Source organism: Bufo bufo, chromosome 3 (assembly GCF_905171765.1).
Source record: "Bufo bufo chromosome 3, aBufBuf1.1, whole genome shotgun sequence".
In the NCBI taxonomy this organism is placed as follows: domain Eukaryota; kingdom Metazoa; phylum Chordata; class Amphibia; order Anura; family Bufonidae; genus Bufo; species Bufo bufo.
Genome location: NC_053391.1, coordinates 697,428,390 through 697,448,989, shown reverse-complemented (window position 1 = coordinate 697,448,989; position 20,600 = coordinate 697,428,390).

Sequence of the window (20,600 nt, the reverse complement as noted above, 5' to 3'; positions counted from 1 at the left end):
ATTGATAGCCTGAAGGGCCGGAGCCCTCCGCAACTGTGAGTAAGAGCGCCAACAGATTTGCGGCCTTGCAGTTGAATAGTGAAGAGCCAGACCGTGAAGCCTGCGACTCGGACTCTGGGGAACCCACCATCAAGGATGTGCTGCATGCCATCTCCAAATGCGGCAAATCCCTCAATGCCCTGACAGTCCAGGTAGGCGCCATTAAGGAGGACATTTCTATTATAAGGCACGACTTTAAAAAACTAGCAGAGCGCACAACTGCCCTAGAAGATAGAATGGGGAACGTTGAAGATGAGGTACAACCTCTAAAGGGGGATGTAGTAGAACATACCCGAATACTGAGTGTGCTGTCGGCCAAGCAAGATGACTTGGAGAATCGCTTGCGCCGAAACAACGTGCGCATACAGAATTTTTTGAAGCTTGGGTGAAAGAGCAGTTTGGACCGGACTCTCTGACACCGTTGTTTGCTGTTGAACGTGCCCACAGGGTACCTACTAGACCTCTACCTCCGGGGGCCCCTCCGAGAACAGTCCTGGCTAAGGTATTGCATTATAGAGACCGAGACATCCTGCTTCGTAAGGCCAGAGAAATGCCTGATCTTTCCGTGGAGGGTCATAGAATCTCATTGTTCCCGGACTATTCTATGGAGGTTCAGAAAAGAAGAGCCCGATTCCTGGAAGTAAAAAAGCGGCTGAGAGGTCTGGGAGTCCCTTACTCCATGTTATACCCAGCCAAGCTGCGAGTGGTGGCCCTGAACACAACAAGTTGAGGATCCCAAGGAGGCGACGAAGTGGCTGGACAGAAATGAACGGCAGATCCGGTTGGAACAACAGCCTCCTGCTTGAGGGGTCTTAACCCCCTTTTATGCAGCTGTCTGCCTAAATGTTTCTCCTGTGCATCATTTTCTTCCTTTTGGTATCTTTTGCATTGTTTTTCTGTTGGTTGCATTACAGAGAGGGGAGGAATTAAGAGGTCGGGCAAAGGATCATTTGCTTACCGGTGAATGTGTATAAGCATATTTTGTGCTATAAAAGTAGACGGGTCTGTGCTAATTTGTTAACATCCTAGGGATAGTTAAGCTAATCTGTCTCGTATATCTGAAGAGGGTGTTCTATGTTATATGTTCTTTTTGACATATGTTATCTATCCGGGTAAAGTGTGGGGTGTGGAATGGCGACCAGCTATAACTGCAGTGTGTGTGGACGGTTATTCGTTTGCACATCAAGTTTCTCTAAGTTGTTTCTAGCTGTGCTCCTCTCGCTGATACTGTTTATTAGCTGAGTATCACTACTGGCCCTGCTGACAGGTATAGTGTAATCCCACGGGCCTAGTATATGGGCGTGTTGTGGGGCCAGTCGGTAAGCCCAGTATATTGAAGCTTTCCTTAGTTTTTGCCACCGAATGGCAAGGTTTCAGACGGGGGGGGGGGGGGATTTGGGAAATGTTACAAGGCAGAGCGATTTCCGGTATGTGTGGACGCAAGGCTGGATGTGGATGTGTATGAATTGGAATGCTGCGTGCCATCCTCCAGAGCGAGGGGGAAGGATGGTTAGTGAACTAGGTAGTACTCAAATACTGTGCAGAAGATGTTTTTATGGTACTAATGGCTAATTGCATTAAATTCCTTAGCTGGAATGTGCGTGGGATTAAGGATACAGCCAAAAGGAGAGCGATCCTGGAGAGCATTCGACCGTTACATCCTCTCATATGCTGCCTTCAAGAGACTCATTTATTGCCGGAGCAGGTACAATTACTCAGGCCATCGTGGGTGGGGAGGGTGTTTCACTCCACGTATTCTACATATGCTAGGGGGGGTCAGTATTTTAATACATAAGAACATCCAGTTTTGCTGTCTCTCCAGCAGGGTGGATGATGATGGATGTTATGTATGCCTATATGGTACTCTTTACAACCGGTTGTGTGTTATATGTGGAGTGTACATCCCACCACCATACTCTCCACTTGTGGTTAGGAAGATTCTATCCTTCATAGCAGACTTCCCCGGGGTGCCAGCTCTCATACTGGGGGATTTCAATAACGTGATACGCCCTAGCTTGGATAGGATGGGGATGGCGGTGAGGACTTCATCGGGAGATTATACTCCGTTCGAAAGGCTCTTACAAGAGGTGTCTCTCATAGACATATGGAGGGAAAGAAACCCGCAGGTGAAGCAATATTCATGTTGCTCTAGTTCATTTAGCTCGCTGTCCAGAATTGACTTAGCACTAGTGAACAAGGAAATGGGGCGATTAGTACAAGATACTACATACCTTGCTAGACGGCTGACGGATCATTCTCCATTATTGGTGTCTGCTGCCTTTAAACCCCCTAGAGTAGGGAATGGTAAGTCGTGGACGTTTAATCCTTTTTGGTTACCTCTCTTAGCGGATGTGGATAGTATCAAGGGGCAACTGGAAGAGTTTTTTCGGATCAACTTGCCTGCAACTTCACGGCTAATAGTATGGGACACTATGAAAGCTTTTATGAGAAGGTTACTTATAGCACAGGTGAATAGGAAAAAAAGTGAAACTAGAGCTAAGGTACAGGCATTAATGAGAGCAATGGAAGTGGCTGAAGCTAAATATGTTGAACAGCCTATTGATAGGCACAGGGTGTTATGGGAAGGGGCACAAAAGGAGCTAAATGATAGGCTATTGCTTAACGCCAGAAATAAACAGTTCTTCCAGAACCAAGTCTATTATGAAGAGGGAGAAAAGACAGGAAGAATGTTGGCCATGGTGTCTATGGCACAGCGTTCCTCCAGTTATATAGCGGCTCTCAAGGATACATCTGGGGTTCAATGTAGTGCTCCGGAACAGATACTGGGGATTATGATGGGGTTTTACTCGAATTTGTATGCCTCCCGATTAACAGCTTCGGATGCAGAGATAGATTCCTTTCTCACGGGTCTGCAACTGCCGGTACTTACAAATGAACAGCGTGCTACGTTAGACTCCCCTATAACAGTCACTGAGATGGAGACGGCGTTATCGAGTATGTCTAACAATCAGCCCCCAGGAAGTGACGGGTTACTGGTGGAGATTTACAAGCGGTTTGCCTCAGTGATGCTGCCTCAGTTATTAGAGGTTTTTAAGGAGGCAAAGACACAGAAAAAACTGTCCCCTAGCATGACTGAGGCGACGATTGTGGTCCTACCGAAACCGGGCAAAGATATTTTGGAGGCTGAGTCTTCTTATAGGCCTATTTCATTACTCCAGGTGGACGTTAAGATTCTTGCTAAAGTATTGGCTAATCGGTTGAATACGATTATTTCTAAGCTTATTCACCAGGATCAGGCCTGCTTCATGCCAAATATGTCAACGGCGGTTAACATTAGGCGCCTTTTCCTAAACATTCAAGGGCAGGTCTGCACTCCGAATGCGGTGGTCGCATCTCTTGATGCGGCCAAAGCATTTGATAGTGTAGAATGGAGATATTTGTGGAAGGTACTGCAGAAATTGGGGTTTGGCGATGCCTTTATAGGTTGGATACAACTCCTTTATAATAGCCCATCGGCTACAATCAGAGTTAATGGCAATTTGTCAGATAGCTTCACACTACACAGGGGGACGAGGCAAGGCTGCCCTCTGTCGCCTCTGCTGTTTGCGATTGCAGTTGAACCCCTAGCGGAGGCTATCCGAACTTCTGAGGGGATTAAAGGCTTCACATATGGCTCCCTGACAGAGAAAGTAGCTTTGTATGCAGATGACCTGTTATTATTCCTGGATAATTGGACGGTGTCTCTCCCGGCAGCAATGGAGGTGATTGATAGGTTTGGGAAAATGTCAGGTTTATGCATCAACTGGACAAAATCCGTGCTGATGCCTCTGAAGGGGGATAATAGTCAGGTCAGCTCGTGTGTTGAAGGCCTACGGGTTGTTCAGTCTTTCAAATACCTGGGCATCCAGATTTCCTGTAATGATTTAGATTTTGAGAGACTGAACATCACCCCCTTGTTGCAAAAATTTAAACAGAAGGTGAATGCCTGGATAAAACTACCATTATCCTTGATAGGTAGGACTAACCTGATCAAAATGATATTGATGCCCCAGCTGCTATATCTGTTACACAATACCCCAGTATGGCTTCCTCTGAGAATCTTCTATGTGGTTAATGCAATATTTAGAGACCTTATCTGGAAGAAGGGCACACCCCACATTAAACTAGCTACTCTGTGTAGACCCAAGACTAATGGAGGTCTGGGGGTTCCGGATCAATGGGTGTATTACCTGGCAGCACAATTGCAGCATATGAGAGGATGGGAGTCGACGGATGGTTTGGGCACTGCCAGCAGAATTATTCAGGCAATGGTGGGGAGTGATAACTTGAGGGCATCTCTGGAGGATGGCACGTTCCATAAAAAGGGTAGTACACATCGGATATTGCGCTCCATCCATAATACGTGGTGGAAAGCTAGGGAAGTTATGGGCATACAGGGATATTCTGATCTTACTCATATCTGGCCGAATTTTATGTATACGGAAGTGAACAAAGTCAATGGAGTTCAGGTATGGGAAGCAAAAGGGCTTAATTATATGAGACAGCTGTTCGATAATAATGTCCTTAAGGAATATACTCAGTTACAGCAGGAATTCGGGTTGCAGACGTCTCAATTCTATTTATACTTGCAACTTAGACACGCATTGCGAGCTCAAGGGCAGGTGGATGCAGTACGTCCTGCACAGAAAAACTCAGTAATAGACTTGGTAAAGTCTAGTGGGGGTACAGCGGGAGTGATATCGTTGAACTATGCCTGCCTTATGGAAGCACAGTTCAAAAAGCAGGAGTTCACGTTATATGAGAAATGGAGGAAGGACGCTCCGGATTTAACGGAGGAGCAGTGGGACACTATCCTAGAAGACTTTACTCAGGTAGCGAGGCTCATAGGGTGTCTCAACTCCTATTGGTGCACCGTGTATATAAAACACCGGTCCTATTGAAGAAAATAGGGTACAGAACGGATGATTGTTGTCCGAGATGTGATGTGGCGAATGCAGACCTCATACATTTAATGTGGAATTGCCCTAGACTAAGGAGATACTGGATGGGATCGGAGGGGATAGTGAGGACTGTATTTAAAGTTAGACTTGATATGAAGATCGTGACCTGTATATTGGGATGTGTGGAAATGTCAGAGGTGGCGCCTGAGAAGCGACTGGCTATCCTTCGAGTGCTGTACCAGGCGAGAAAGGTGATAGCGTTTCACTGGTTGGATAGACAGCCGCCTTTGGTGAGTGAACTGGAAAATAAAGTACATATGCTGATACGCCTTGAACAATATGTCTACCATAAAAGAAACAGCCTAAAAAAATTTGAGAAAATATGGTCACTCTGGATTCAACATTCAAGTGTAAGGGATTGTGAGAGTGTGTGAATGGGGGTTTGGAAGAGGTTGCTGGAGAGGGAACAAAGAAATAATCTAGGGCTGTTTAACTGAAATAGTTGCTTCAGGAGTTATCTGAAATGTATACACAGAATATCATGTCTTTATGTCTCTATTTACATGATTGATGTACTTCATCGTTCAAAATCTGTATTTGTATTGACATGTAATCCTGCGTCGAGCTTTGTGCTATGGCTTAGCCAACATGCCGGACTTTGTTATTATGGGACTTTGTTCTAATGCTCTTGCCTTGAGGGGATTTGTTGGGGGGGTGGGGGGTAGGTGGGATTTTTTTTTTTTTTAGATGTCACAACATCTAATGTTTTGGAAAATATCTAATAAAAATTACCTGATTTAAAAAAAATATTTTTAGTGGACAACCACACCAGATCACCCACACACAGGTCCGGACCAGTCACACGTCTCTTGTCAGCCATTCGCTTATACCTCTCACCCATCTTCTCCAAATTCACTTGGATCCTCCGCCAGATAGAAGACAAGGCAGAAGAAAATCTCTCCTCCTCTGGCATCCCAGAGGAACTAGTCCCAGAAAAGGTACCAAACTGAGGATGAAAACCGTATGCGCCAAAAAATGGCGACTTACCCGTGGACTCCTGCCTACGGTTATTCAAAGCAAACTCTGCTAGGGACAAGAATGAGGACCAGTCCTCCTGATTCTCAGCCACAAAGCACCTCAAGTAGGTCTCCAGGTTTTGATTAGTACGCTCTGTCTGTCCATTCGACTGTGGATGAAAAGCCGAAGAGAACGAAAGTTGAATGCCAAGCCGAGAGCAGAACGCCCTGCAAAACCTGGAGACAAACTGCGTGCCCCTATCAGAAACCACATCCGAAGCAATACCATGCAATTTCACGATATTATCAACAAAAATCTGCGCAAGAGTCTTGGCATTAGGCAGACTAGTTAATGAAATAAAGCTCCCTTCATAGTGCCAGCTCCCCCCATAGTGTCAGCCCCCCCATAGTGCCAGCTCCCTCCCATAGTGCCAGCTCCCCCCCATAGTGCCAGCCCCCCCATAGTGCCAGCCCCCCCCCAATAGTGACAGCCCCCCCCATAGTGCCAGCCCCCCCATAGTGTCAGCCCCCCCATAGTGCCAGCTCCCCCTATAGTGCCAGCTCCCCCTATAGTGCAAGCCCCCCCATAGTGCTAGCTCCCCCATAGTGCTAGCTCCCCCATAGTGCCAGCCCCCCCTATGGTGCCAGCTCCCCCTATAGTGCCAGCCCCCCCCCTATAGTGCCAGCTCCCCCATAGTGCCAGCCCCCCATAGTGCCAGCCCCCCATAGTGTCAGCCCCCCCTATAGTGCCAGTCCCCCCTATAGTGCCAGCTCCACCTATAGTGCCAGCTCCCCCTATAGTGCAAGCCCCCCCCATAGTGCCCCCCCATAGTGCTAGCCAGGGCTGTCTTTACCAAGGGGCAAAAGGGGCAGCTGCCCCGGGCCCAGTTGCTCCTGGGGGGCCCAAGGCAGCTGCCTCTTGAGCCCTGCTAGCCACTGCCTGGTGTGTCAGGCTGTCAGCTCTACCAGGATTCCAGGCATCATGATCGTACTGTGTTAAAGTTGTGATTTAGGACCTTAATGACATCATCACCATGTGACCAGTAACCTAGCAATTACTGGTCACATGGCTATGAGGTCATCACAGGTCCTGTGGAGTGTTGCAGAAGTTAACTGTGGAGCTTTTTTGTGTGAAGATTACATCAAAAAAAGGTGACAGGGGTTGTTATGTTAATATACTGTAAACTACTGTATAGTGGGGTGCTGTATACTGTGGGGGGCTGTATACTGTGTGGGACTGTATACTGTGTGGGACTGTATACTGTGTGGGGGCCTGTATACTGTGTGGTGGGCTGTATACTGTGTGGGACTGTATACTGTGTGGTGGGCTGTATACTGTGTGGGACTGTATACTGTGTGGAACTGTATACTGTGTGGGGGCTGTATACTGTGTGGTGGGCTGTATACTGTGTGGTGGGCTGTATACTGTGTGGGGGGCCTGTATACTGTGTGGGGGCCTGTATACTGTGTGGGAGGCCTGTATACTGTGTGGGGGGCCTGTATACTGTGGGGGGGCCTGTATACTGTGTGGGGGCCTGTATACTGTGTGGGGGCCTGTATACTATGGGGGGGCTGTATACTGTGTGGGGGCTGTATACTGTGTGGGACTGTATACTGTGTGGGACTGTATACTGTGTGGGACTGTATACTGTGTGGTGGGCTGTATACTGTGTGGTGGGCTGTATACTGTGTGGTGGGCTGTATACTGTGTGGGGGGCCTGTATACTGTGTGGGGGCCTGTATACTGTGTGGGGGCCTGTATACTATGGGAGGGGGCTGTATACTGTGGGGGGGGGCTGTATACTGTGGGGGCCTGTATACTGTGGGGGGGCCTGTATAGTGTGGGGGGGCTATACTGCTGTACTGTATACTGTGGGGGTCTGTATAATGTATACTGAGGGTGCGATATAGTGTGGAGTGCTATACTGCTGTACTGTATAGCGTGGGGGGCTGTATCGTGTATTGTTTGGGGTGCTGTATACTGTGAGGTGTTGTATACTGTGGGGTGCTGTATACTGTGGGCTGCTATACTGCTCTACTATATACTGTGGGGTACTGTATAGTGTGGGGTGCTAAACTGCATACTGTGTGGTGCTGTATACTATAGGGTGCTATACTGCATACTGTGTGATGCTGTATACTATAGGGTGCTATACTGCATACTGTGGGTTGCTGTATACTATAGGGTGCTATACTGCATACTGTGGGGTGCTGGGGTGCACTGTAACACTAGGGTGAGCCGAGCCCTGGTCTCTTTTCCTGCAGAGCGGTGCCCACTTCCAGCCTGAGCCCAGCTGCCCAGAGCACTGATCCTGAGCCGCTGGAGTCTTCAGAACTGGAAGTATTTACAGTCATTCACTGTACTCTACCAGATGTGTGGATTTTTTGTGTGTGTGTTGTGGTGGAGGGCGTGATTGCCTGCTAAGGTGTGGGAAAGCGGGATCCAGGGGGCCCAAGTAAATTTTTGCCCAGGGTCCAATCAATATTAAAGACGGCCCTGGTGCTAGCTCCCCCATAGTGCCAGCCCCCCCTATAGTGCCAGCTCCCCCATAGTGCCAGCTCCCCTATAGTGCCAGCCCCCCCTATAGTGCCAGCTCCCCCTATAGTGCCTCCCCATAGTGCTAGCTCCCCCATAGCGCCAGATCCCCCCCATAGCGCCAGATCCCCCCCATAGTGCCAGATCCCCCCCATAGTGCCAGATCCCCCATATAGTGCCAGATCCCCCCCATAGTGCCAGATCCGCCCCCATAGTGCCAGATCCGCCCCCATAGTGCCAGCCCCCCGATAGTGCCAGATCCCCCCCCATAGTGCCAGATCCCGCCCCCCATAGTGCCGGCCCCGCGCAAAGAAAAAAAACACTAATACTTACCTCCATCAGCAGCGATGCAGGCCTCTTCCGGCCTGTGTCCCTGCTGTGTGCTGCCCGGCTCAGGCGTCGCGATGATAATGAAGTCATCGCGCTGCCTGAGCCGGCCTCTGATAGGCTGCAGGCATTAGTGCCTGCGGCCTATCAGAAGAACAGGGGAGGGACACGCCTCTCCCTCCCCTGCCCCACAGCACACAGCACGGCCGCAATTACATCCAGGGCCGCGCCGCCTGTGGTGATCGGCGGTGCGGCCCTGAAGAATAAAAAGTAAAAATAATTTTTTTTAAAGACGGGCGGCCCAGCGGCCGTTTATTTAGGGTGCGGCCTGGGGGGCAATTGCCTCCCTGCCCCCCGGCCCAGCTTGCCCCTGTCTTTTGCCAAACTCTCGGCAATATACTTCCACATGACCTCTCTTTCAGGTTGAGAAAGATTGTAAAGCCGAGACTTTGGCAACTTAGCCCCTGGGATGAGATTAACTGGACAATCATAGTCTCGATGAGGGGGCAATTCCTGAGCCCCACCCTCCGAAAAGACATCCGCAAAATCTGAGAGATACTGAGGTAGAGCCGTAGTGGACACATCAGAGATAGATGTGCCAAGACAATTATCCGAACAAAATTCACTCCAGCCAATGATTTGTCTTGCTTGCCAATCTATAATTGGGTTATGTTTTGTCAACCACGGTAACCCTAAGACTATAGGAGCGGGAAAATCCTTCATGACAAAACAAGACAATCTCCACATGTGAATCACCCACCCTTAACTGAATACCATGAGCAATATGAGTGAGACTCCTTTGAGAAAGAGGGGAAGAATCAATTGCAAAAACCGGAATCTCTCTTTCTAAAGTGAAAGTACTTAGGCCCAGATTTTGAAGAAAAAGCAAGTCAATAAGGTTTACCCCAGCACCACAGTCAATGAATACTTCAACCAAAAATTTTCTTGAGTCTAGCGCCACCATAGCTGGAAGGAGAAAATGAGTATTACAGGGAGCTTGCATACCTGCTTGCTCCACCACACCATTCACGCTACCAAGAGTCAGGATGTTTTTTTTTTCTCTTTCTTATCAACATGCGGTTTAACAAAAGGACAAGCAAAAATAAAATTACCACTTTTCCCACAGTAGTAACATAGTTTATGCAATTTCCTAAAGTCTCTACAACCAGAACAGAAAGATACCTGACCCAGCTGCATGGGTTCCTCCCCTACCCCAGAGTTACCTGTCACATCACCCTGGGAAGCAGTAGAGACGAAACCACTCACAGATGGGATCCCTTGCACGGAGGGAGCCTTACACCTCTCCCTAATACGTCTATCTAACCGTACTGCCAAAGACATAGCATTCTCTAATGTATCCGGGTACTCATGAAAAGCAAGGGCATCTTTCAATCTCTCAGATAACCCCAGACAAAACTGACTACGTAACGCGGGGTCATTCCACTCTGACTCGGTAGCCCATCTCCTAAACTAGACGTAGAAAACCTCTGCAGTATGTTCACCCTGTAATACATTAGGCAATTTAGATTCCGCCATCGAGACCCGATCTGGGTCATCGTAAATTAATCCCAGGACTTTGAAAAATTCTTCCACCGACCAGAGGGCCAGAGAACCGGACGGCAGAGAAAAGGCCCAGGATTGCGCGTCCCCTTTAAGCAGAGAAATGATTATACCAACCCTCTGACTTTCATCACCTGACGAAGATGGACGCAGCCGAAAATACAACTTGCATGACTCTTTAAAGCGGATAAAGTCATCCGCACCCCCTGCAAATCTCTCAGGAAGAGCGACTTTAGGCTCCCCACAAATTTGACCTACACCTGATGCCAGAGCATTCTGACACCGTGTGACCGAACTACGCAGATCCGCAACCTCTAGAGATAATCACTGCATGCGGTCAACTAGAGCATCAATTGACGCCATTACAAAACCGCTGAGCAATGGCAGTCACAGTTTTTGGCGGGTTATAATGTCACGACGGACAGGATATAAGATACACAGATAACCAAACAAACAAGTTTCTAGGCGAGAAGCTGGGGATAAGGTCACCTCCTAGCAAATCCCTCTGCTGCTAAGCCCACATTCAGACCCTGAAGGTGGAAATAATGTGTCCTCGTGCCTGGGCTGAAAATACCCTAGAATCCCTGAGATGGTGAAAGGGGAAAAGGGGCATCCTGCTCCCTCAGAACCTGGAGGGGACATCCTAGACAGCAAACCAAAGAAATCAGAAACCAACTTATATTATCTGAGCAGAAACAGACAATCCTTCCTTCCTTGCTTCCACAGCCTGACAGAAGCTATAACCTGCACGGCACACTGGGAGTGAGAGTAATTTAAACCAACGACCCCACCCAGTGCACCTGAAGGGAGGCGGATCTAGCACGATTCCAAAACAAAACAAATGACTAGACACGTGCTGCTAGACTGGCAGACCTCCGCACAGAGTCTGAGCAGGGCATGACAAAGGATAAGAGACAGACAAGAGGGAGAAGAGACAGAAGGGAAGGATAAGAGACAGACAAGAGGGAGAAGAGACAGAAGGGAAGGATAGGAGACAGACAAGAGGGAGAAGAGACAGAAGGGAAGGATAAGAGACAGACAAGAGGTAGAAGAGACAGAAGGAAAGAATAATAGACGGACAAGAGGGAGAAGAGACAGAAGGAAAAAATAAGAGACAGACAAGAGGGAGAAAAGATAGAAGGAAAGGATAAGAGACAGACAAGAGGGAGAAGAGACAGAAGAGAAGCATAAGAGACAGACAAGAGGGAGAAGAGACAGAAGGGAAGGATAAGAGACAGACAAGAGGAAGAAGAGACAGAAGGAAAGGATAAGAGACAGACAAGAGGGAGAAGAGACAGAAGGAAAGGATAAGAGACAGACAAGAGGGAGAAGAGACAGAAGGAAAGAATAAGAGACAGACAAGAGGGAGAAGAGACAGAAGGAAAGAATAAGAGACAGACAAGAGGGAGAAGAGACAGAAGGGAAGGATTAGAGACAGACAAGAGGGAGAAGAGAGAAGGGAAGGATAAGAGACAGACAAAAGAGAGAAGAAACAGAAGGGAAGGATAAGAGACAGACAAAAGGGAGAAGAGACAGAAGAGAAGGATAAGAGACAGACAAGAGGGAGAAGAGACAGAAGGGAAGGATAAGAGACAGACAAGAGGGAGAAGAGACCGAAGGAAAGGATAAGAGACAGGCAAGAGGCAGGAAGTCGCAGCGGGTGGCTGCGCGCTCTATGTCTAAAGACAGTGCTGTTTATTAATGGTAGCTTTCTGGGCTTGCCTTGCAATCCTTTTTGGCTCACTCAGGGATCCGTAGCTCCTTCTCCTTAGCTGTTTCTTGTCCAGCACTCCCAACCTCCTTATATTCCCCTCTCCCACTTCTCTGGTTGCCAGATATAGAGCTTCCTGCCTGGACTTCTATACTGACCCTCTGGAGCTGTGTTGCTGTGTTCCCTGGTTGTTGTTCCAGAACGTTACCCTCCGGATCCCTGTTGGGCCTTGGTGGTCTGCTGTTGTCGCCCACCGGGAATTATATGTTTGTCTGTATTGTCTGTCCTCTCCTTGGTGTTTTCCTCTTAGTGTCAGTGGTGCGGACTAGTTCACTACATAGGGCTCATCTAAGGCTGGGTTCACACTTGAGCGTTTTACAGCGCGTTCAAACGCGCTGTAAAACGCTCAACACATGAAAACCAATGCTTCCCTATGGCCCTGGTTCTCACTTGAGCGTTTTACAGCGCGTTTGAACGCGCTGAAAAACGCCCTACGCTCAAACAAGTTCTTGAGCTTCTTTGGGGCGTTTTGACGCGCGTTTGTGGCCATAGGACACTGCAGTCAATCACACAAACGCGCGTCAAACGCGCTTTTACTATTGCAAAAAACGCCTTAGGCTGGGTTCAGACCTGAGCGCATTTGATATGCGCGTTTAACACGCGTTTTTGTCGCGCGTTTATGCGCGGTTTTTGCAATAGTAAATGCGCGTTTGATGCGCGTTTGTGTGATTGACTGCAGTGTCCTATGGCCACAAACGCGCGTCAAAACGCCCCAAAGAAGCTCAAGAACTTGTTTGAGCGTAGGGCGTTTTTCAGCGCGTTCAAACGCGCTGTAAAACGCTCAAGTGAGAACCAGGGCCATAGGGAAGCATTGGTTTTCATGTGTTGAGCGTTTTACAGCGCGTTTGAACGCGCTGTAAAACGCTCAAGTGTGAACCCAGCCTTAGGGAAAGCCAGGGTTTAGGCACATGATCGGCGTACGGGTGAGGAACCCGTCTAGGGACGTCAGGGCAGTCAGGTGCCAGCCGCAAGGTGAGTCAGGGGTCACCACCTTTCCCTCTCCCTTGGACAGGGCCTTCCTATTTCCCTCCCTTTGTGTGACGCCGGTCATTACATTATATCTGGCCCTTATTTTGTGTAGGTAAAAAAAAAAATAAAAAAAAAATAATAAATTTCTTTCTACCTACTTAGAATCCAGTATGGATCCAATTGCTGCTTTGTCAAAGCAACTTCAAGGCCTGTCTTTGGAGGTGGCAGGATTGAAGGCGTCGGTCCTCCAGCAACAGCAGCAATTGCTACAGACCGCAAGCCCAGCGGTTGCTACAGGTAACCAGGTTGTTGCGGAACCCAAGGTTGCTCTTCCTGACAGATTTTCTGGGGGAAGGGACAAATTTGTGACGTTCCGTGAGGCCTGTAAATTATATTTTAAACTGCGCCCTTACTCCTCTGGTAATGAAGAACAGCAGGTGGGGGTTGTTATTTCCCTGCTTCAGGGGGACCCGCAATCCTGGGCGTTCTCTTTACCCACTGATTCCCAGGCTCTCCGGTCAGTGGATGATTTTTTTGGGGCCTTGGGTCTCATATATGATGACCCTGACCGAATCGCACTGGCTGAATCAAAGTTAAGGAGACTCCTACAGGGAGAGCGGCCAGTAGAGGAGTATTGCTCAGAGTTCCGTAGGTGGGCTACGGATACCCAATGGAACGACCCGGCTCTCAGGAGTCAGTTCTGCTCTGGGTTATCTGAAAGGATTAAGGATGCGCTTGCGCTGTAGGAGACTCCCTTTTCCCTTGATGCGGTTATGTCCCTTTCTATCCGTATAGAGAGACGTCTTAGGGACAGATTGAAAAATCCGGAGCAACTGGTAACCCCTCCCAAGCAGCAGTTAGTCTGTACGGACTTAGACGAGCCTATGCAGCTAGGAGGAACTACTCGTCAGGTCCGTCCTCCTGAGGCTCGCCATAGGCGTGGGGTTTGTTTTTTCTGTGGGGAGAGGGGTCATTTTATTAATGTCTGTCCTTCCTTTCTCAAAAACAAAAGACCGTCGGAAAACTACTAACCCCAGGCTGTGTGGAGGATGTCAGCCGGGGGGGTATACGTTTCCTCCATACGAACATCGCAATTTGTGTTGCCAGCGGTTGTTGTTTTTGGCGTTAAGACGGAGACTATTTCTTTTTTCCTAGACAGTGGAGCAGGAGTAAATTGAATAGATGACCATTTTGCCCACACTATGGGTTTGTCTCTCTGTACGCTACAGAGACCTATTCCCATATTCGCTATTGATTCTGCTCCTCTGTCTCAGAGAAACCTCACTCACATTGTCCATAATTTACACCTTCGGGTAGGGGACCACAATAACGAGTTGCTTTCATGTTATGTTCTGGAGGGGCTCCCCACTCCGGTGGTGTTGGGTCTTCCCTGGTTGGTAGCGCACAATCCAGTGGTGGATTGGCAGGCCAGGGAGATATTGGAGTGGAGTGAGCAGTGCAGAAAAAATTGCTTAAATAGCAATTGCTTAGTCGCCTCCATAGCTTCCCTACCTACATTTGTTTCAGACTTTGAAGACGTTTTTTCTGAAAAGGGTTGTCAGAAGTTACCACCTCACCTTCCTTATGATTGCCAGGTTAACCTGATTCCCGGTGCAAAATTACGCAAGACCAGGTTATATAATCTTTCGGGTCCAGAGAGACAAGCCATGAAAGATTATATCTCTGAGTGCTTGGCTAAGGGACACATCAGACCCTCTTCTTCACCTGTGGCTGCAGGGTTTTTCTTTGTTAAAAAGAAAGATGGGGGCCTGCGTCCTTGCGTAGATTTTCGCGAATTAAACTGGATAACCATCCGAGACCCATACCCTCTTCCTCTCATTCCTGACCTGTTTAATCAGATTGCGGGTGCTAGGTGGTTCTCCAAACTTTATCTTAGGGGGCCTACAATCTGATTCGTATCAAGGAAGGGGATGAGTGGAAGACAGCTTTTAAAACCCCTGAGGGGCATTATGAAAATCTAGTCATGCCTTTCGGTCTGACCAATGCTCCTGCTGTCTTCCAACATTTCGTTAATGCCATTTTTAGTCATCTTATCGGCAGGTTTGTGGTGATATACCTAGATGATATTTTAATTCATTCGTCTGATCTGAAAACACATGAGGTGCATGTCAGACAGGTACTGCAGGTCCTACGGACGAATAAATTATATGCTAAAATTAAAAAGTGTGTCTTCGCCGTTCAGGAAATACAGTTCCTAGGTTATTTATTATCTGCTTCAGGTTTCCGTATGGATCCTAGGAAGGTCCAGGCAATTTTAGATTTGGATCTTCCTGAGAACCTCAAAGCACTGCAACGGTTCTTGGGCTTCGCAAATTTCTATAGAAAGTTCATTAAAAATTATTCGGTGATTGTAAAACCCCTTACTGACATGACTAGGAAGGGGACTGATTTTTCTAAATAGTCTGACGCCGCTAAAATTGCTTTTTCCTCTCTAAAAAGAGAGGTTTACCTCGGCACCTGTACTAATCCAACCTGATGTAGATGCGTCAGAGGTGGGAGTGGGGGCTGTGCTGTCTCAGGGTCCGTCTCCTGGCAAATGGCGTCCTTGTGCGTTCTTTTCTAAAAAACTATCTGCAGCAGAGAAGAACTATGATATGGGCAATAGGGAACTATTAGCTATTAAACTAGCGTTTGAAGAATGGCGTCACTTTTTAGAGGGGGCAGTCCACCCCGTCACTGTGATTACGGACCACAAAAACCTTCTGTACCTCGAATCAGCTAAGCGTCTCACCCCTAGACAAGCTAGGTGGTCGCTATTTTTTACCAGGTTTAACTTTGTTATTACCTATCGTCCTGGGGCAAAAAATACCAAGGCAGATGCACTATCTCGTTGTTTCGCTGGAGGGGGTAATGTGAGTGATCCGGTACCCATTCTACAAAGAGGAGTGGTTGTCTCTGCGGCACACTCTGTTCTGGAGGGGAAGGTGTTAGAGGCCCAGGGGGACGCCCCGTTCTCTTGCCCCTCAGAGAAATTGTTTGTACCATTAAACCTGCGTCTCGAATTATTAAAGGAACATCATAATTCGGCACTTGCTGGGCACCCGGGTAGTAAAGCAACCTTGGAGCTATTGTCTCGTCGTTTTTGGTGGCCAAGATTGCGTCAGGATGTAATGGATTTAGTGTTTTCCTGTTCTACTTGTGCGCGCGCGAAAGTCTCTCATACACATTCTGCAGGGTCTTTATTGCCTCTTGTCATTCCCAATAGGCCATGGACACATCTGTCAATGGATTTTATCACTGACTTACCTTTGTCTGCGGGTAAAACAGTTATCTTGGTAGTAGTGGACAGGTTTAGCAAAATGGTACACTTCATTGCGTTACCCGCACTACCTAATGCTAAGACTCTTGCTCAGGTATTCATCAGTGAAATCGTGAAGCTTCACGGGGTCCCTTCCGATGTTGTTTTGGATCGGGGAACCCAGTTTATTTCTAAATTTTGGAAAGCTTTTTGTTCCCGTTTGGGGGTACACTTGTCCTTTTCCTCAGCTTTCCATCCTCAGTCGAATGGACAGACTGAGCGTACCAACCAAAACCTTGAGACATATCTAAGATGTTTTGTGTCTGAAAACCAAGAGGTGTGGTCATCATATTTACCGTTAGCCGAGTTTGCCATAAATAATCGCCGTCAGGAATCTACTGGAAAGTCACCTTTTCTTGGTGCATATGGTTTTCATCCCCAATTCTGTACTTTCAAAAAGGGGGGGTCTTCTGGGGTTCCCGAAGAGGAACGGTATTCGTCATCTCTTTCTTCTGTATGGCAGAAAGTGCAAGCTAATTTGAAAAATTAAGACGGTCGCCAGGTCCGGACCTAGGAGTGAATGACTATGTGTGGTTGTCTACTAGGAATATTAAATTAAAGGTTCCCTCTTGGAAACTGGGTCCTAGGTTCATTGCCCCTTACAAAATAGTAGCCATCATTAACCCGTGGCTTTTCGCCTGGAGCTACCTCAGACTTTTAAAATCCATAACGTCTTCCATAAGTCGTTACTCAAGAAGTACCACCTCTAGAACCGTCACCGCTGCCACCTCCTCCTGTTGTTGTGGATGGTAATCTAGAGTTTCAAATATCCAAAATTGTTGATTCTTGTTGGGTCTGCCGCTCTCTTCAATATCTAGTGCATTGGAGGGGTTACGGTCCCGAGGAAAGAATGTGGGTTCCAGCGTCTGAGGTAAACGCCGACAGGTTAGTTCGTGCTTTTCATGCCTCTCATCCTGAGAGACCTAGTCCTGAGTGTCCGGAGGCCCCTTGTAGAGAGGGGGGTACTGTCACGAGGGTGTCAAGAGCCACGCCTGACTCCGTTATACCCGGGGTCAGGAAGTCACAGCGGGTGGCTGCGCGCTCTATGTTTAAAGACAGTGCTGTTTATTAATAGTAGCTTTCTGGGTTTGCCTTGCAATCCTTTTTGGCTCACTCAGGGATCCGTAGCTTCTCCTCAGCTGTTTCTTGTCCAGCAATCCCAACCTCCTTATATTCCCATCTCTCACTTCTCTGGTTGCCAGATATAGAGCTTCCTGCCTGGACTTCTATACTGACCCACTGGAGCTGTGTAGCTGTGTTCCCTGGTTGTTGTTCCAGAACGTTACCCTCCGGATCCCTGTTGGGCCTTGGTGGTCTGCTGTTGTCGCCCACCGGGAATTATATGTTTGTCTGTATTGTCTGTCCTCTCCTTGGTGTTTTCCTCTTAGTGTCAGTGGTGCGGACTAGTGATCCCACCGTCCCGTTCACTACATAGGGCTCATCTTAGGGAAAGCCAGGGTTTAGGCACATGATCGGCGTACGGATGAGGAACCCGTCTAGGGACGTAAGGGCAGTCAGGTGCCAGCCGCAAGGTGAGTCAGGGGTCACCATCTTTCCCTCTCCCTTGGACAGGGCCTTCCAATTTCCCTCCCTTTTGCGTGATGCCGGTCATTACACTTTTTGGCTGAACACAAGTCCGAATACAAGAGTGAAGTGCAGCATAAAGAAGTAAAGGAAAGTTACTAAGCTAGCCTGTCAGTACAGCAGAGATAAAGAGATAAAGCAGAGTTGAGTTTGCCTGCCAGTTCAAGGCCTGAAAATACATTCAGGGAGAACACTGCTCACCTGAACATGGAGTCCGGGACCGCGGCATTGAGTAGGGGAACATTGGTGGTCAGCAACTACCATTACAGGAATGACTTGGCAGTGGTATCGATGAACCTGCTTGCCGACATGCTATTGAAGGCATTATTGGTAGAATACAGCCAAGAACCAGATCGTAGAGAGACTTTACCACGAGATGCTACAGGGAGGGCCTCGATGGAAGAAAGGGTGTGCCGCCATTTTACTGTATGCCCCTAGGGAGTGACGGCTTGGGGAGACCACTGGGATGGATCATATAGACAGAACCACTACCACTCTCATCCTCACTGCACACATATTTGAGATCATTGCACATCTCACCACAGTTTTTGTCACAATTCATAGCAAAAGGTGACAAAAAGTTAATGTGCACAAATTCTCTGACTGTATCCTCAAGTCTTTGCAAGGTGATGTCCTGGAAGAATAAGAGTGATAGCTCCAGACATGGGAATCAGGATCTAAAAAGATTGAAGAGTCTGCTGGGGGTTTCCCCACTTACCTCTGGACCTTGGGCTGATGTCCAATGTCTTCTTAACCTTCGTCCTCTCAGCTGCTGGTTCTCTTGATGAGCTGGTAATAATGACTGATCGGAACTTTCTGTAGCTGAGACTCTATACTTATTCCCCAGTGTTACAGTTGAGACCATAATAACACAGCATGTCTCCTGGGACACCAAGAATGGCAGAAAACAACATGAAGTTATCAACAGCCTTGAAAAACTGACAAACATCAGTTACCATTGCATAAGCCAATATGACACTGCAGTCCTCCACAAGATGGTGATGGGTCACAATGGAGGGGGGTCACACATAACATCACCTCTGCACTTTCTCCTGTAGATTCTGCTTCTCCTGTCAGTCTTGGACACTTTGGTGTAATGTACACAAAGTCAGGGTACAGTGTCCAGTAATAAGTAGTGATGAACATATCATCATCAATGTGTCACGAGTCACGAGTTGGAGGTCCCAGGAGAGACCTCTGCGTCGTCAAGCAAAAACAAATGGAAATCAGGTACACACACACACACAAGAGTTTATAGCACAAACAGAATCCAAGGAGGGAAACACAGGGAAATTGAGAGCTCTATGTACCGTCCGCACAGTGGGAGGAAAACCCCCACTGCGCCACTGTCTAGTAATACTCCAGAGGGGCGTGACTAAGCAACTTCTGGCATTCACTAGGGCCCCAGATGGTAGGGTTAGGCTTTGCCGCAGGGAGTTGCCAGAGTCCACTCTGGAGCGTGAACTAGACAGTGACAAAAGGAGCAAACGGACAACAGGTACCAGAAGGTACCGACGGTACATAGGCAAACATAACAATCAGGCAACTAAAAATACAAGCAAGAGTTCACGCAAGGGAACAGGAGTGGCAATGAGCAGAGAAGGACTAGCTCCACCAGTGGTATACTGCGTGGCCTTGCCCATAGCACTCTGCAGCAAGGGCTTGCTGAACAGAGACATATGAATATACACAAGGTGACTCAAACATAACTGGCAGAACAGATAACAACACAGGAAGAGGACGGGAATGAACAAGTAGGAAACCCACAGAGCACAGACAGACATGGATCCCATGGGTCAGCAGCATAGGAGAGTGAGTTCAAACAAGGAGCAGGACAAGACAAAACACACCAGGAGAGCTGACACAGCACTGAGGAAACCTCAGCCTTATATACAGGTTCTATGGGTGCAGCAGAGAGGCCACACCCATGGAGCAGACAGAGAGGATTAACTCCAGATAGGAACACAGGGGAGTTAACCCATAACAAGCCACAAGCAACACACAGGAACGGAGCTGCAGCGAGAGCATAGACAGAAGGTCACAGCCAGAGGTAACGACTGTGACAATAAGTTATGGACTGAAGGTGCGATCAAGGCCGGGGAAGACGATCACCAGTCAGAAGCACTCCTAGGTATCAGTGAATCCAGAATGGAGGCTGGCCTCTACAAATGGCAATTGTGTATGGCATACAATCATTGTAGGTTTCAGCACAAAGTGCCACCATTTGTGGCAAATCTGCTGCCCCGAAACCTACGTATCGGGGCTTGAAATGCACAACATCCATTGTATAAGACAGTGCAGCCTATACTCCACCTCACAGGGACGTCTGACTCACCTCATCGATAGATCAAAGTAAAATGTGTATTTACCTAGTTCACCTACTTCTCCATTAATAATTAATCTGTTCAGTCATACATAGACTTACTGTGCCTCAGACTCGTTGTCACCAGGCGGTCTAATATATAGACGCGCTTTTCTAGTTCATTTGCTGCTCCATTCATACTTAATATGTTACAGTACTGGTTCAGTGACTGAACACTATGGCCAGCAGACAGTTACCTGGGCCCTCAAAAGGAAC